This window comes from Onychomys torridus, unplaced genomic scaffold (assembly GCF_903995425.1).
Source record: "Onychomys torridus unplaced genomic scaffold, mOncTor1.1, whole genome shotgun sequence".
Taxonomy (NCBI): domain Eukaryota; kingdom Metazoa; phylum Chordata; class Mammalia; order Rodentia; family Cricetidae; genus Onychomys; species Onychomys torridus.
Genome location: NW_023411189.1, coordinates 896,369 through 911,008, shown reverse-complemented (window position 1 = coordinate 911,008; position 14,640 = coordinate 896,369). Strand labels below are relative to the sequence as shown.

The following is a 14,640-nucleotide window of genomic DNA, read 5'->3' as shown; positions in this document are numbered from 1 at the left end:
ACTGGATTCCTCCATTCTCTGCCAATAGGAACACATGAAGTGAATTCAAACTAAGACAAGGAGGCCACATCTTTAAGACAAGCATCATATGTAGAAGCAGGATCTGCTTGCTGCACATCTGGCAGGATTGTGTGACTCACGGCTATACTGGTAGGAAACAAACAATCCCTGATTTTGCTAATTTCCAAAGGTTCTGTTTCTTGTGTATATTAGGATCAATCTATTTTGTCTGTGCCAATGTACAACAGGGTTTTGGTTATACCCATGAGCAACTGAGACCCCAAATATAGCCTTAGCTTGACTGGCAAAAACCTACTCTGCTGAAGACTTTATTAGCTCTCCTTGCCTCTGAAGGAGGAGGATGAGATTTCCAATTCTGTCTGCAATAGAAACCTGTTAGAGTCCATTTACCCAGCAGTTCTCCATACAGAGGATGATTGCACTATGGGCCTGATGGCAGCTGATTGAGATTTTCTGCACTTTACTATGCTTGGGGCAGGTCTTTTAGTCCACTGCTTGGCATTTCTATAAACACCATAGACAACACGAATTTAAATCCAGGCAATCTTGAGGATAATATGTATTTTCTATCTGTTACTCTCCCCTCTATCACTCTAACAAATATTTTCTGCTGTTTCTAAGCAACAGTGCTCTGGGGAAATGTGGAAGGCAGGAATACCCCTCACACAGGAACCAATAAGGAGAGTGATCTCAAATCTACCAATGGAAAGCCAATCCTGTGGTACTCTTTGAGATCTGCTTCTGAGCTGCTGAGTCATTTCAACCCCTGAAGTAAATGTGTGCTGCAGCTGTAAAAATGAAGCTGAAACTGCATGACAGGAAAAAATTGTAATGTATCCTAGGATTAGAATGCAATTCCCCAATGAGAAAAACATCCCATGGTAAGTAGGGGGTTATCATCTTTCCAGGTACTTGACCCTAGATATTTACTCGGGAAGCTTGCTTTCCACCTGCTGATGGTTCCATTGTGATTTTTTGCTGTCAATTATATCATTCAGAAAAACAGTTTCCGATATGCCATTTTAGATGCATCAAAATCATTTATTTCTGGAATCAGATATTTGAAATTTCACAAAATTCCCCATAGCTGTGAGAATATTCCCTGAAAATGTAATTTTTACTGGGTCCTCTGGGGGAGCATATGATCAGTACATCCCTATTTTATGTCAGGTATTGTTTCCTAACATAAATCTTCTTTGTCAATTATATGTTAATGTATAATGCAAGACTGAGACAGAGATCACAGACACTAAGGCTGAAGCACTGGCTTTACACACAGGAGCACATTTCCTGCACAGCAAACAGGTGCAAGAGACTCAGAGCACAGGTGTGGGAATACTAACAAATCTCTGCCTATCCTAGGTTTATATTCCCTTGGTCTGTTGCAGGTTCTCGGAGAGTTTTCCTTTTCTCGAGTTGTTTATGGTCAAGCTCCTGACTAATTCCAGCAATTAGCTGGATTTTAGCCAGGAGCCTGGCAGAGAAAACCTTTCAGTACAGGCATTTTTATTTGCTCTGGACTGCCTCCTATTTGAATAAGCATAGACTAGGAACCAATAAGGAGTGAGATCTCAAACCCAGGAATAGAAAGAAAATGACGTCAATGAATTTAGATATGTCCATCAGAGCCACTGACTCATCTATCTCCCCTTGTGTGTTCTTAAAGAAACACAGAATGTGGAAGAGAAACACAGGATAAATTGTAATTTACTCATACATCTGCCTCCTTCTAATAGTAGAAAACTGGCTGTCATGTTGTCAGCTGCTTTATCCTAAAATCTAGCTATCTATAGGAAAGGCTCCATTCCTCACCTCTGTTTTCTGAATGTGAATCTGGGATGCCAAGTGCATCTAAAATCCATGTGTCTGGAGCTTTTGTTTCTGTTTCTAATGTGTTTTTTTTTCTGTTTTGTTGTTGTTTGTCTGTTTGATTTTCAGAAATTGTGTTTCTCTGTGTGCCTTTTGTCCCTGTCCTGAATTTCCATTTCTAGAACATGCAATCCTCTAGCTCACAGAGGACTGCCTAGCTCTACCTCCCAAGTTCTAGGAACTATTTATGAACTGCCCCCTTGCAGGTACTCATATCTCTGCCCTTAATCCTCCCATACCTAATACAACCTTTCACTCTCTATGTAACACAAAGAGAGGGATATGCACTTGGACCCTGAGGGCATCACCTGGGACCCTCTTTTGCACTTGTAGCATACCTGTTCCAAAAAACTACACCTCACCACTCAGGGTGCATTCCTGCTTTAGCAGCAACTGAGGTCCTTATTTGAGAATCAAAGAAACTAACCTATAGGTCACTGACAACACTCTTCATCCTCTATTATCTGCCCTTACTCTTAACTTAAAATTTTTTTCAAAATTTGTCTCCTTCACATTTTTTTCCCTAGATGGTGACCTAGAAGATGCCACTCTTAATTTCCAGTCTTGTCCACCGCTTCATATTTTAAGCCACTTTCCTCAACCTAACTCTGATCATTTTATATCTCTCCTGTACAGAAACCTAGAGGAACTATGGCCTCATTCCTCACATACACAGGAGGCCACCTTGCCCAAGGAAAATTATTCTGGATAACAAGATGGCAGTGGTTTTTCACATGAGGGGAATCATAAAGTGGGCTATGCTGTAGTATCAGATGCTGAGGTGATAGAAGCACAGGCATTTACCACCCACATCACTAAACAACAGCCTGAGTTGGTAGCTATCTCTGTGCCTTCCAATTGGACCTGGGGCAATCCCTAAATGTTATATTTTCTCCAAATATATTTTTAATATGATGCTGTCCCATGCTGTTCTATGCAATGAGCACAGATTCCATACAGAAAAGTTAGGATTCAAATCTAAGTCAGGCCAAATAATGGCCATGCTAAAAGCCTTCCATCTCCCAAAAGCTATTGGAATCATCCATTGTCGGTCTAAGTACATCAACAGGTCCATCATGTCTAAGAGAAAAAACAAGGCTGACAAGGTAGCTAGGAGACTGGCCATTAAGGGCCCAGATTCGCCACTTTCATCACAGGGAATCCATACAAAGGAGCCCACAACATTATAGTCAGCTCCTGACACTAGATAAATTCTCTTCTATCTGTATCAGCTCTTTCACACTAACAGTCATGCTATGTCTCAATTCATAAAAGCCCAACTACAGCCTACCTCTGAGGTCTCATTGGTCTAAGGACTATTAATGGTTCCTGTGAAATTTACCAATAGTCGAATTCTAATTCTTAATATTTGAGCCAAACTTTTTATGCCCAACAAGATAGATGTTACTTTCCACGAACTGACTGGCAGCTTGATTTTACTCTTATGGCAACTGTCAGAAGAACTGAGTATCTCCTCATGGTCTTGAACTCATTTTCAAGTAAGGTTGAAGCATTTCTGGTTTTTAATTAATGGCCTAAGGCAGTGACTGACCTTCTCCTCTGGGATATCATCCCCTTTTTTGGATCCCAGCCTTTCTTCCTTATGGGAATTTTCTGGAATCACCTCCAAGTTTTACCAGATCCTATCTAAAGGTCTGATTGTGCATGGCATTTTCATATCACCTACCATCCTAATTAGTCAGGGAATGTAAAGCATACAAACAGGTCTTCAAATAAATATTCTAATTAAAATGCCACAGATATTTCACACTGAATGGTTGAAATTATTGTCTCTAGGAGTTTTCTGGCTCTGGGCACTTCACTAGTAGGTCCTTTCAAACCTGCTGTTTGAATTCAAATAAGGGAGTCCAGCTCTAAATGCTGGACTCTTATCCAAAATATCATCTGTCCCTAAGCACCTGCACACTCCTCTACTCTATCACCTCTGCTATGTCCTATGAAATTTTGCTGACCCACCTTACCTCATCCATGTGGTAACCATGCCCAACCCCAATCCACATTGGGGATCAGGTCCTGCTTTCCCCTCAGGCCAGCCACCTGAACTGTAGGTAACCTTCATTGTAAATCATGTAAACCCAGGAGCTGCCTTGCTTGAGGGCTTCCCCCACTGAATACATCTCTCCTGCCTGAAACCTTTTGTCCTGCTGTCACCAAGGAGAAATTCTTGATCACACACAGTGATACAAACCGGGACCTTTTCTCTTATGTTCCAGAGCACATCATAATTAATGCATTGGCACTAATTGCAGAACAATGAGTTGTTATCACACAACTGTACTCAATCCCTCTGGATTAAGAATACTATATACATTTTCTTTCCTCATGCAGTCATCAAGTACTCCTGTACCTACTGACATATACCGCCTCATCCATTTCACTAATTGACTCCCATAAAACCAAATTTCTAGTTACCTGCTCAGCTAATTGTTACAGGACCACCATTAGCCATAGAGCCTGAGATGCATGGACCATCAAAATATACACAGATGGTAGGAAACAATACCCAGAAGGTATTTATACCCCAAGACTCAGAACGGTCTGTATTCTACAAAAAATAGACAGTTATATAATAATCTCTCACTGTTAAAGGCCCTCAATGATGAATCATGTGTGTTTCCTTATGGTTTGCATTGGGTGAAAATAAAATGCCAAATTGATAATAAGAACAAAAATAAAAACATGTTCCATGATATTCTCTCTCTCTGTGTGTCTCTCTCTGTCTCTCTCTGTCTATCTCTGTCTCTCTCTCTCTCTATCTCTGTCTCTCTGTCTGTCTGTCTGTCTGTCTCTCTCTTTCTCACTCTTTCTAACACTAACCAATAAAATTCAGATACAAGAGTTCTAAAATTTATTTTATCATGGCTACCAGATGAAGATTTTAAATTCCTGTGGTTGCTTCTTAATATGTTTAAAAATACTTCCAACCTACAGAGTCATCTTGGAACTACATGGACATGTGAGATACACTTCAGATAAGTATCATTCAAAATTTTCTGATGTTAAGACCCTCCTTGTTCAATCTGGGAGCCCTTGTGGATCTTCCCCTCTATAAATTTTTTTTCTAAACTTCCTCTTCTGCCTTGCCAGCACCTTGTCCGATTCTCACAGCCAGATCCTAGAAGTAATGGAATAGTCCACAGACCAGAAAAATCTAACACAATTAACTACCACACAATGTCTAGATATCTCAAAATCTCCCCTTCTATACCCAAAAAAGTTAACCAATGCCCCTTGCCTCAGATGAAAGCATTTCTGTGAGACAATCTGTCCCCTCTCCCAATCACCTGAATCCTCTAAACCCTTATATTTTTATAAGAACAATGAGTCTGGATTGTTATACTTCCTAGCCAAACTACCAGGTACTTGATGAAACATGCATGGACTAGGTGACAGAAAAGATGTTTAGTCACCACTGGACCCTAAGTCCTAAGTAATACATGCACTGTGTGATCACATAATTTGCAAGCAGCATGAACATGTAACCTATCTAGGGTATCTAGGGGCATACATGGAATTGCTACATAGGCCAATATACCCATGCTTGGATGTCCCATCAAAGCAGATTTCATTATTCCTCTGCACCTTTTCCACAGAAGTTATTTCCATTATCTTATGAAGCTTTTCCCTATACCCTTTGCCTAATAATCTCCATAGTGGGTTTCATTGTCCCTCAAGTTACTCTCAAAGTGTAAACAGTGCTGAAAAATAAATAACAGAGAGGGATGAGCAGGACTCTCCAAATATCTGTCAGATTCTAAGGTCTATAAGGATTTGTCAGACTTGCACACACATAGCACAGAGACAGCGGTTTCATTTTTTTGTCTTATATTTATACCTGTCAGAATTGCAAAGAGTAAACAATCTAATGACAGCATATGTTGAAAAGCATGTAGATTAAATGGTGTTTATATGCAGTGGGCAGTTTTTCACTCACTGATAGCAGAGACCCAACATCTTTCCAGAACCTAAGCAGTAATCATGGCTCCTGACAGCCAAGACATGAAGCATTGCTCACAGAGATCCAAGTGTGTGTGACAACAACAAATGTCATGTGCCAAAACATACAGTAACCTGAGTCCAGTATAAATGAAACTATCATGGGCATTTATGATTTGTCTCATGAGATCAAAAACAATACAGATGTTAAATAAAGAAACATACAGACAGAAAAACAATGTCCAGACAATTTAGAGTGTGTTTAAAAATATACACATTCCAGTGTTTCTGCTGTTCCTTTGTAATCCAAAGACACAACATGCAAGGAAAACGGTGTGGATTCCCCATATGTAAAAGCACAGAATTTGGTAATCCTATGTTTGACCATTTTTGCTCTTAAAAAGGAGGTCATTTTAACAAGTTGTTACACTATTAGGTACTTAGTTACAATACCTTAAGCCATTGGTAGACATATTATGTCCACTTACATGCATCCTGCCTTATGAAGATCAAATTGCAGACAAGACTACAAAATAATGAGGTAAACTTCCTATGGGAACAAATGAGAAAACAGGAACTACAGGAGAGAGGACACCAAGAGAGTATTCTGATCAAGCTACCAATTTTATTTTCCTCCCCATGGCTTATATCGCATAAGAGGGGAAGGGGCAGGAAGGAGGGAAGGGGAAAGAGACATAGAAGGCCTGCAGAACATAGGAGACATGCTGGTCTTGCAACTGTAGGAAGCTGGCTAAGGTGACTGGTCAGGGGCCATTTGTTCTGTAGCTAGGCTACCTGACCATAGAATGTTCATTACATTCGGTTGCCATGGCACCTGACTATGGAATGTTCTTATCTTTGGGAGCCTCAGGTTAGCAAACAGGTGTTCTTGCTCTAGGGAAGGGTGGTGGGCTTATGACTTGTTCTCTGGCTTAGCTACTACTTTCCATGGTTCATGTTTGGTTCCTGAAATCTTGGTCCCGAACAGATGGGGTCATCCATATGACAATGGGGATCAATAATACAACTGCAGCAAAGACAATGGGAAAAAATCTTCACCAAGTCCATATTTGACCAGGACTGTTATCAAAAATATATAAACATCTCCAGAAATAAGGCATGAAAATACAAAATATCCCATTAAATATGGGGTACAGATTTCAACTGAGAATTATCAACAGAATAATCACAAATGGCCTAGATAAACTTACAATAATGTTAAATATCCTTAGCTATCAGGGAAATACAAATCAAAATGATTCTGAAATACCATCTTATACCTGTCACAATGGCCATGATCAAAAATGCTAATGAAAGCATATTGTGGAGAAAATGTGAATTAAAAAGGGGTTTGGGCAGTGTGCAGCATGCTATGCAGTGTCAGTAAGGACCCAACAACTTCCCAGATCTGCAGCAGTAGTCATCATTCCCTAAGCACTGAAGCTAGGTTCTCAAGAAAGAAAGAGGGGATGAGCCAGTCATCAATGTCAGCAGCCACCACATGCACGAAGCTGAGTCCTGTTAATCTGTAACTATCATAGGAGTTTCAGATTTGTTTCATGAGATCCAAAACCAAACACATGTTCAGTAAAGAAATGTATGGATGGAAATACATGTCTAGACAGGATACAATGTATTTAAAAATATGCACAAAAGATTCATTCAAAAACAATAAATAATGGCCAAATAATGGATTGCAGGACCCTGATATTTTATTGGAATTATCTAATTTCTGTCAGAGAACAGGTAAATGGAAGGAGTATCCTTGAATCCAACCCTTTTTCTATTTCAGTTCCAAACCCATTCTCATTGATTCTTATTCACCATACTATGTGCTCTTATCCATGCAAAGTGAATCTGAGGAATCACTTGTCATTGCTTGAGACCCTGCTAAGGAACCCAGGCCTTTCCAAATGTCTACCTCTTCTTCTCAAGCAACTGTTCCTTCAGCTCCTCCAGCTCTTTCCCCTCTCTGATATCAGAACTCTCCTACTGCCCGACTCTAACTCCCAACAAAACTCCACTTGTCATGGGTTATCTAGCTGCTAAGGACCCAACCCCAGTCAGGCAAACCCAGTGGCCATTTTCCCTTTGTGAAAATTAGCCAGGGAATATAGCCTGGGCAAGCTACATGTCTCATTCTCACTGATAGAACTTTTTTAAGTAGACAAAAACTGTATTCTTATGTCTCTAATTTGACTTTATTTATTAAAAATTACAGAAAGGGAGAATGAAGAATAACAGACCATGATAAATGAAGACCATAAGAGAACAGGAATAGGCAGAGTGCTCGAGAGTTCCCCAGATATCCACAATGATATATCCTCTGTAGAATGCTGGCAGTGGTCGAGGGAGGACCTGATCTGACCTAGTCTGGTGATCAGATGAATAAACACCCTAGCAGTCATCTTGGAACTCTCATCCAGTAACTGATGGAAGGGGATGCAGAGATCCTCGGCCAGGCCCCAGGTGAAGCTCCAGGTGTCCAACTGTTGAGAAGGAGTAGGGACTGCAAGAGCATGAATTGTTGAATCCAAGATTACAAAAAGCACAGGGACAAATAGCCAATCAAATGGAAGCACATGAATTATGAACCAAAGGCTGTGGAGCCCACAACTGGATCAGGCCCTCTGGATAAGCGAGACAATTGAATAGCTGTTTGGTAGGCTCCCAGGCTGTAGGACCGGGACCTGTCCTTGTTGCATGAGCTGGCTGTTTGGAACCTTGGGCTTACACAGGGACACATGCTCAGCCTGGAAGGAGGGGACTTGACCTGCCTGTACTGAATCCACCAGGTTTAAATGAGTCCCCAGGGGTGTCTTGGTCGTGGAGGACATGGGAATGGAGGGGAGGGGCTAGAGAGAAGTTGGGGGGGGGGAAGGGAGGGGGGACGACAGGGAACCCATGGCTGATGCATAAAATTAAAACACATAATAATAAAACATTACTAATATATTACTCAATCCTACAGTCTCAACTTTCATGATCTATGCATGATTCTTGCTAATAATCTAGTTGCTGAGGAGATCAGAGAGTTTTGGAACATGTACAGAAGATCTACCAGAATAATGCATCCCATCCTCCTGGAGAGGAGTGGTTCCCAATCTGACCCATGATGGAACTATAATACCTTAAATGGCTCTCTGCCTAGAGATTGCTCTATATTCTGCCTCCTCACAGGTCTTTGTAACGTTGCCCTGAAATGAGTAAATTATGAAATATGAAAACACTTATTCAAGATAACGAGAATAAATACCATTTTCTAGAACAACTTACAAGGATTCTCTTACAATAAACTAATACAGATTCTGAGAGCCCACAGGGCAGACAAATCCTTATGACACAATTAGACTCACAGGGCTTCCCCAACATTAGGGAACACCTCAAATTCTTTTTTTTTCTTTTGTAATTTTTTATATTTTATAATTTAATTTAATTTTACATGTAAGTTCCTGACTCCCCTGTCCTCCCTCCCCTCTTCCCCTAGCCCATCCCGCATTCCTGTCTCCTCCAGGGCAAGGACTCCTCTGGTGATTCAGATCAGCCTGGTAGATTCAGTTCAGGAAGTTCCATTCCCTTCCTCCCTTCACCCAGGCTAATCAAAGTATCCCCGCACTGGCCTCAGGTTCCAAACAGCCAGCTCATGCATTTGGGACAGGTCCAGGTCCCACTGCCTGGGGGTCTGCCAAACAGTTGAAGCTAATCAACTGTCTCAACTTATTGAGAGGACCTGATCAAGTTGGGGGCTCCTCAGTAACTGCTTCACAGTTCTTGTGTTTCCACTAGTTTGGTGATTTGTTCCTGTGCTTCTGACAGTCATGGTCTCAACAATTCTTGTACATACATTCCCTACTCTTTGTTGCTCATCAGATTATAGGAGGTCCACCAGGGGCCTGGCCATGGATCTCTGCATCTGCTTCCATAAGTCGTTGGATGAGAGTTCTACAATGACAGTTAGGATGTTTGGGCATCTGATTGCCAGAGTAGGTCAGTTTGAGCATTCTCTCGACCATTACCAGTAGTCTAATGTGGAGGTATCTTTGTGGATTTTTGGGGACAATTCTAGCACTTTGCTTCTTCCTATTCACATTGGGTCTTCATTATCATGGTCTTTTTTTTCTGGTTCTCCCTCTCTGTTCTTGATCCAGCTGGGATCTCCCCCTTCCCTTATGTCTCTTTCCTTTGAACCCTTCCCCTTCATTACCCCCCAATCATGTTCAGTTTGCTCATGTAGGTTTCATCCATTTCTCTGTCATTGGGCAAACCCTGTGTCTTTCCTAGACTCCTCTTTACTAGGTAGCATCTGTGCAGTTGTAAGTTGTAGTCTAATCATTCTTTGTTTTACATTTAGTGTCTACCAAGCCTACATGTGGACCAATGGATTCAAATCAAGACACTGACAATAATCCACACACCTATGAACATATAACATTTTATAAAGAAGCCAAAATTGTACAATGGAAGAGAAAGCATCTTCAACATATGGAGCTGGCATAACTGGATGTCAACATGTAGAAGGCTGCAAATAAATCCATACATGTCACTGTGCATAAAACCTAAGTCCAAGTGGATCAAAGCTCAACATAAATCCAGTTACTCTGAACCTGAAAGAAGAGAAAGTAGGAAGTAGTCACAAATGTATTGGCACAGGAGATCAATTCTTAATTATAATACCAGTATCACAGACCGTGAGAGAAACAGTCAATCAATGGGACCTCTTAAAACTGTGAAGCTTTTGTTGAGCAAAGGACATGGTCACCAATACAAATCAAGAGCCTACAAAATGGGAAAAGATATTCACCAACCCCACATCTTACAAAGGGATGATATCCAGAATATATAAAGAACTCAAGAAATTAGAAATGAAAATGCCCAACAGTCCAATTAAGAAACGGGCTCTAGAGGTAAACAGAGAATTCTCAACAAAGGAAGCTCAAATGGCTGAAAGACAGTAAAGGAATTGGTCAACATCCCAAATCATCAGGGAAATGCAAATCAAAATGACTCTGAGATACCATCTTACACCTGTCAGAATGGCTAAGATCAAAATACTGAAGAGAGCTTATGTTGGAGAGCATGTGGAACAAGGAGAACTCTCCATGCTCAGCTATGTTCAAAGAGCATTTTTGTTAATATCAGAACCTGGAAACAACCTAGACCCTTCAACTACAGAATGGATAAATAAAATATAGAACATATACACATTGGATTACTACTCTCCAGAGAAAAACAATAACATCATGAGGATTCCAGGCAAATAAATCCTTCTAGAAAAAAATCATCTGGAGTGAGGTAACCCAGATTTAGAAAGACATAAATGGTATGTACTCACTCATAGGTGAAAACTTCCAATTCTTGAGAAAGGGCCCTGACCACACATATTGTTGTGTGCTCTTAGCAGTGGCTTTTAAGGTGTACATTGGGAGAGATGAAAAAGCCTGCAAGCAAGACTGACAAATGCTGGCACAGTCCATCTAACCAGCCCCATAGAATCCAGCATGTCACTGTTTTAAATGTGGTAGAGAAGGTCATTGGAATTGTCGCTGCCATGCCTGATATGGGCCAACTGGGCCTTGTCCAAAATATATCAAAGGGATGTAGGTCAGTTGCCTGCCCTTTAGTATCTCCTACATGGGGATAGCAATTGAAGACCACACTCCACGCAATATCCTAGGCTTCCGAATGGAACACTGAAGGTACCCAGGTCCTAACAGAACAAGTCTTTTGTCACCAGGAACCTAAGTAGCAATATTGTATCTGGGCCACATATTTACTTCCTTTTAGACACTGGAGCCACTTACTCCATCCTGTGAGAGTTTGTGGGTCTCACCTCTCATATGGTGTTCCTCTTGTCAGGGTAGAGGAACAGCCTTACTTAACTCACCAAACACAACCACATAATTGTATTTTCAGGTGTATCCCTTTTACTCACACACTTTTGTTAGTGTCAAACTGCCCTGTGCCCCCAGTGGGAAGGGATTTATGTAGGTAAGGCATTAACTTGTATTTCATTTGCTCCCACATTTCCATACCACAGATTGCCAGCTGCTCATCTGCTCCTCCTTCTAGGAACTCTGTCCACCAGCTCTAACATGCCATTTCCCTTCTCAGCCTCTCAGATGGAACACATAGTCTGTGACACCCAGAACACTTCTGTTGCTACACACAATCTCCCGTTGTTACCCAGTTACAGAACCCTACCCCGAAAATCACTCAAACTAAGTACCCTCTCTCACTCCAGAACCTTACAGGACTTAAGGCTCAAATTTTTCACTGCCAATCTCCTTAGACCCACAGCACCATCATCTCTAAGGGAAACAACAGGATGAACAGACAACTAGGACTGCACTCTCCAATACCCAGAAACACACAATTAATTGCAGGGAATCCTGACATTACAATCCACTCCTCTTTGTCAGTTCCTGACACTAGGAAATTTCTGTCCAATTTATATCAGCTCTTTCAACCTGATAGTTAGCACTCTATCAGTTTGTGGGAGCCCACCTCCATCTTACCTATGAATACTTACAGTTATTAAGAACTATTGCAAGTGTGAGAAGCTGCTAGCAGGCACTGCATGGCCTCCTATCACCCAAGGTCTTTCAAAGTAAAGATTCAGTAGCTTTGAGCTTTAAAAGGCACTGAATATGGAGGCACCCATCTGTCATCCCAGAACTCTGGTAGCTGAGATATTTTCTACAGAAAAGAAATTAATTTGATACTTTGCATGCTTCAAGTTCATTTAGGAATTTGAAATTAGGGACTTCTTTCAAATATGGACATGGCTAATCAAGGAGCAACAAGACCCAATGGGCCAAACACTGGAAATAAAATATGCCAGTTCAAACTGGTACTTCTAGGAGAGTCTGCTGATGGCAAATAAAGCCTCGTGCTTTGCTTTGTGAAGGGCGATTTTCGTGAATTTCAAGAAAGTATCATTGGGACTGCATTTCTACCCCAAACTGTGTGCCTTGATGATATAACAGTTAAATTTGAACTATGGGATACAGCTGGCCAAGAATGGTACCATAGCCTAGCATTAATGTATTACCAAGGAGCACAAGCAGCCATAGTTGTGTATGATATCAGAAATGAGGGGTCCTTTGCAAGAGCAAAAAACTGGGTTAAAGAACTTCAAAGGCAAGCAAGTCCTAATATTGTGATATCTTTGTCAGGAAACAAGGCTGACCTAGTAAATAAATGAGCTGTTGACGTCCAGTAAGCACAATCCTATGTAGATGGCAACGGTTTATTATTCATGGAGACATCAGCTAAGGCATCAATGGATGTAAATGAAATATTCATGGCAATAGCTAAAAAGCTGCCAAAGGATAAACCAGAGAATCAGGCACAAACTTGGCCAGAGAATGAGGAGTAGATCGTACTGAGCCTGCACAGACAGCCAGAAGCCAGTGTTGTAGTCACTGAATTCCATTTTGAACTTCATAAATGGCAAAAAGCATGGAGTGGTAGCCTCTGCAGGCCCAGTGAGACTTCCAAAAAGAGACTTATGGTTGAATCAAATTTCTAATACTGAATTTCTTTGAGTGTTTTGAACTTAATTTTTAATAACATGCATGTGTTCTTCCAACTAATGTTTCAGCAGTAGAAAGTGAAATGAGAACAGAGTACAATTTTTTCCATGGGAAAGTACAGGGGAACCATGCATCTCCAGTTGGTATGGACCCTCACTTAACCCACCAATTCTCAAAACTGGGATAATAGCCAGGTGTGAAATATTCAAAATTACTAATGTGAGCTTTAAGAGAAACATTTTTAGAAGAGTAAAAATATTTATGCTTAGCAACAGATACCAAGCAAATGCTAATTTCTTCTATTGTCTAAAAAGTGTCCATTCCACATATTAATAAATAATCCTAAGAAACCAGTCCTACATCTCCAGAAATAATGAATATTAGTGATATCTTACTCAGTGCTGTTATTTCTGAAAATTTGATTGAAAAGAAGTCATGTGTAACCCCATCTTGTTTTAGGAATATAAAAACTCATAAATGCATCTTAATGGATAGTGGTCCCTTTCATGGGAGCTATTTAACAAAGTGGCCACAAACCAATTTTCTGATTTCTTTTTGATCGCTGATGGCCATCACATGGAGTTCTGTCTGGAAGAGGGAGGGAGCTCTGGTTTCTTTTGGACATGATTTGTCAGCGCACTAACAATTATGTACATTCAAACTTGATGTCCACTTTTTGTTTTGTTTTGTTTTGTTTTGCTGAGGATCACACTACCACTGAGTTAAATCCCCAACACTTAAAGAGCCCACCATGTGCACTTTCTTTTTAAAAATATGATTTCCAACTGTACTGTATAGTACTGCATTAGAGTCTCCATGTTTATTATTTTCTGTAATATTTAAGAAATGCCTAAGTGTATACAAAATATACAGTTAATAAAACAGCTAATTATTTCTTTCTCCCCCTATGAAAGGAAGGGGGCTTTGCTGATCTTTCATGACTTAGACCCATAATAAACACTGTCCATGTAATTTGTAACATTCATATTACAATGTTGTTAGTAATAATCTTGAAACCTTGTTTTTCAATGTACACTTATTTTGATCAGTATATTGCAATAATTACTTTAAGTATTTCTATTGTATAAAATCTACCCTGTGTCAGATGATTTAATCTATTTAAGTGTTGGTCTTCTAGCATAATTTGTAAATTTTACAGTAACTTAAAATAAGTAAGGAAAACAGTTCACCAGTGTTTAGTTTTATATTGAGGTGCACACTTTGGAATAAAGTGATAAAAAAAGCTATTGCTGCCACT

The 14,640-nt window shown here is 40.3% G+C and overlaps 1 pseudogene; it reads left to right on the top strand.

Annotated features, from left to right (window-relative positions):
* The first annotated feature begins 12,628 nt into the window (after positions 1 to 12,628).
* On the top strand, positions 12,629 to 13,275 carry LOC118575009 (annotated as a pseudogene).
* The last annotated feature ends 1,365 nt before the right edge of the window (positions 13,276 to 14,640 follow it).